The sequence below is a fragment of the Furipterus horrens genome, unplaced genomic scaffold (genome assembly GCF_987537825.1).
Source record: "Furipterus horrens unplaced genomic scaffold, mFurHor1.1.pri manual_scaffold_7, whole genome shotgun sequence".
Taxonomy (NCBI): Eukaryota; Metazoa; Chordata; class Mammalia; order Chiroptera; family Furipteridae; genus Furipterus; species Furipterus horrens.
The window spans coordinates 108,327,762-108,332,209 of NW_028327177.1; the positions used below are offsets into that span (position 1 = coordinate 108,327,762).

Consider the following 4,448-nt stretch of genomic DNA (forward strand, 5'->3'; position numbering starts at 1 on the left):
GTGGTGCTCACCTTGTTGGGAAACGAATGAAGAAATTAATGACCAAGAGAATTGAGGAGACAAGGAGAAGGAGCTGCTTGGATGCCAGTTACTATGACTGAAAGTTTGTGTTCTTCCCCTGAAGTCCTATATTGAAACCTACTGCCCAATGTGATGGTTTAGGAGGTGGGACCTCTGGGAGGTGATTCAGTCATAAGGATGGAGCCTTCCTGAGTGGGATCGACAGCCTTTATAAAAGAGACTCAGGGTGGCTCTGAAAGAAACAAGAGCATGGCATGAACATGGGGAAGCGAAAGAAAACAAGAAAGTACACCACCGTGAAGTGAATGCTTCATCTCAGAGACCAGAGGCTTAAAGAAAAGGACAGATTAAAACCTAAAAAAGAAAGAAAAGAAAGAGAAGTCCCCCGACACCCATCCTACTTATTCTTCCAGCATAACACACGGCTGGCCCACCTACCACATCCTGGGTGATGTGAACTTTATCAGCTTTTCCACTAAGGCCAACTGGACTTAGTGCAGTCAGTGATGGACTGTCTCTATGCCAAGTGTACCCCTTGTATAACTGCAATGACTGAAACTGAGAAATTGGGGCAGAAGTATCTAGTGGCTCTAAGGATCACCAAGGGTCCAAGATTTGAATGAATACTATGCACCCACAAAGGAACCTATGCGGATGACTGCTGAGTACAGAGAGGAACTTGGCACCCATGTTACATTGTGGCCATGGTTGACCAGGACCTTAAACAAAGAATAGGAACGATCCCAGGAGTTCCCACCATTGCATTTCTAACCTAGATACAACATGGAGCAGATGCCAGTTGATTATGGAGCCCTTCGGTTCTAATTCTTAAAAGATAAAATTCCTCTGCTTTCATTGAACCAACTTTCTCTGTTGCCAGTTTGTTAAACATGCTACAGCATGAATTATTCTTCCACGCACCCATTTACTCTGTTACAAGCTGAACATGATTAAATACACTCACGCTTTGATGTTGCTTTGAAAAATAAAATAAAATAACATAGACTCCACAGAGCTCTCTTGTGTCTTACACAAGGTGAGAAAATGCTCACCTCTGAATCAGGAAGGGGACTCTCCCCAGTCAACAAATCTGCTGCCACCTAGATTTGGGGCTTTAGAACTGTGAAAAATCAATGTTTGTTATTTAAACCCCCTAGTCTATGGCAGTTTGATATGGCAGCCCAAGTGGACTAAGTCAGGAGTCTTGGATATTTTCTGTCTGACCTCTGAAAAAAGGAATTCCTGTAGAGTTTTAGAATGACAGATATGGAAGAGACCTTGGGAAACATCTGGTTTCATGGGCACACTTTTTAAAGGCTGAGAGCACTTTGTTCACATGAGAACTCACTACAGACAGCTAATTTATAAAGCAGATAAAAGAAATGCTTCTTTGTGTCTATCTCCGCTTTATTAAAATGTCCTTTGACTTTGAATCTTTTCCAGGTACCATTCTACTCTCACAAAATCTGAAAGGATGTGTAGATATTCTTTCTCCATTCTCTACACTCACATTCCCTCCCAACCCACTTCTGTACATCTGTCACTTTTATCCTTCATCAAAACTGCTCTTGGCAAAGGTCTCCAAGATCTCCATGGTGCCAAATTCAATGGCACCATTCTGTCCTCACAGTAGCTGACCTCTTATGACTCTGATACAAGTATGCCTTCTTCCTCTCCTTTGAAACCCTTTCTCCTTCTGCGTCTATGGAATCATTCTCTCTTCGTTTTCTGCCTTTCTGATCACCTCCTTCCATCTCTTTTGTTGGCTCTCCTATCTTTATGTTTTGAGTTTCTTATGAGTCAGTCTTGGTTCTTCTTCTCATGTATCGCTATAGTCACAACTTAAGTGACCTCATTGATACACTCAGTTTTTTAAAATCATTTTGATACTCTCTAAATTTCTATCACCAGCCCAAATTTCTGAAGAACCGCGGATTTAAATATCCAATGGCCTCCAACATTTTGATATCTCATAGTCAATTCAAGATTAGTTACCCGAAACTGAGCTTTTCATCTCTACCATATGCCAATTGTTTAACTCCACTTTGCCCTCCTTCAGTAAATGACCTCACCATTCAGCCAGGAAATCCTCTGTGATTCTTCCCCTGCCTCAAACCAAATATCCAGTCCACAAGCCCAGTCTCTTTCCTCCTCTTAAATGCATTTCCCATCTTTCCAGTTCTTCCATTTCTATTGCCACTGCTATAGTTTCAGCCACATCAGCTTTTGCTGGATTACTGCAATTACAGCCTTTAACCCAATGTTTCTGCTTAGATTTTCTAAAAATATAGATCATTTTAAAGTGCTCTGAGGCTTAAAGATTCTTTAGTGAACTGCAGTGCCTCAGAGTAAAATCTGAAGTCCCTTCCAGGCTGTGGCAGGCCCTGTGTGTGGGTTCTGCCTGCTCTCCAGGTGCAGGTCTGTCTATCCTCACCTGGCCCACTGGGTTCAGGTTACATTGTCCCCCACACAGGACAGGAACTTCCCAATTTCAGGGCGCTTCCACACACAGCTCCCTCCCCAAGCCTGGAGCCATCTTCCTCTAATGCTCCCTGGCTAACTCCTTTTCAGTCTGATCACAGCTTAATAGCTGCTCCTCTGAGAACCTTCTCTGAATGTCCAACTTGAATAGCTTCACAGTCTTCTATGTCACTTCACCCCGTTAGTTTCCTTCATGGCATTTGTCACAATTTGCAAGTATTTATCTGTTCCCCTGTTTATTGTCTGCTTCTATCACTAGATTGTGTGCCCATGACAGGAACCACATCTGTTTTGGTTATTGAAGCCTACCCAATGTGATATATCCTTGCTGAATTGGTAATAATGGTGCAGTCCAAGTCAGAAGGTTGGTTCTCTGGCCTTGGTTCATTGTGGCCTTCGTTCATTGTGGCCTTCCTATCAGTGACTAGACAGACTACTGTTCTTGGTTGCCCAGCAACTGTTCTTCTCATTTGGTCTAGAAGCACCCTTGAGTGGGAGTGGTGAAGCATGCTGATCCAGCTGGGCCAGCGGTGGTCTCAGCTGTGGCTCAGGAAGGATCGTGTGACCCAAACCTGGTCAGACAGAGTGCTTCTCCAAGGCTCTGCTCACTGCGGCTGCCAGAAAAGACATTCTTCCCTCAGTACTTGCGAGGCTAAAGGATGTTAGCTTGGAGCTGCTGAGGCAGCTGGTCTAAGGGAAGGAAGCCAGAGAAGCAGAGCTAAGAGGCAAAGGCTGAGGGAGTCCTGATGGTGTGAGTGTGTTTGGGGTCCGGGCATTCAGGCAGGCACCTCTGCCTTTTCTGTCCATGCCTGTCAGTCCCCCTGCCCCTCTTTCTTGAGTTTTAGTTTTTTCACTTGCAATGGCAGAATCAATCTAATAATGCTCTTGAGCAAGTTGCTTCATTTCTCTGAGCCTCAGTTTTCTCGCCTGTCAAACCTGGTTCATGGTGTTTAACCAGTTTGATTTAAAGAGTTCTTGTGAGGCTCAAAGGAGAGAATGCCCACAGAAGTTCTTGGAGATCTATCAGGTTGGTGCAAAAGTAATGTCCAACTTAAAAAAAAAAGTTTTAGATAGTATTTTTTAAATTTGTACCTCTTATTATAATTTTTTGATGTCACAGTGACTAATTTATACCATATTTTTTCAGATTATCGAGGTATCGTTCATAATCATCTACAATATTTGCACCCATGTTCATCCCATCTAAGGACCACATTAGAAATGTTTTACTCTATGAGTTTCATAAAGGTGCCAATGCAAGTACAGCAGCAAAGTCTATTCAGAGCGCTTATGGGGATGATGCAGTGACTGAAAGAAGTTGCAGGAGGTGGTTTTCCCATTTCTGAAGTGGGGATTTCAGTTTGAAAAATGAGCCAAAAGAGGGTCGTCTAAAAAAACTTGATTCCCAAGTGTTGGAAGCTGTTGTCACAGAAAACCTCACCATTACCTCTCGGGACCTTGCAGAATGATTTAACGTAGCCCATACAACCGTGCTACACCAACTGAAAAGGTTCTGAAAGGTTTCAGTAGTTGGAAAATGGGTCGCACACGAACTGTCTCCAGAGAATCTGCAACAATGTGTTGCTTGTTGTGAATCATTGCTTTCGCGACAACTTCAGGGACCATTTTTAGGTAGGCTTGTTACAGGTGCTGAGAAGTGGATCCTTCACCATAACGTTACACGCTGCCGATCATGGATCAGTCGAGGAGGAAGAAGAGTTCAACAACCAAGAGGAGGACTTCATCCAAAGAAGATCATGTTGAGTGTATTGTGGGATATGGAAGGAATTGTCCGTTATGAACTGTTAGACAACAATGAAACAATTACTGCTAATCTTTACTGTGAACAACTTCATCATCTGAAACAGCTTTGGACCAAAAGCGACCCTCCTTAGTCAACAGAAAGGGTGTCATCTTCCATTACGATAATGCTCGTCCTCACACAG

At 43.3% G+C, this 4,448-nt stretch overlaps 1 pseudogene; it reads left to right on the forward strand.

Moving 5' to 3' along the window:
• The first annotated feature begins 281 nt into the window (after window positions 1-281).
• LOC150005023 (rRNA-processing protein FCF1 homolog pseudogene) lies at window positions 282-846 on the forward strand (annotated as a pseudogene).
• Window positions 847-4,448: the final 3,602 nt, after the last annotated feature.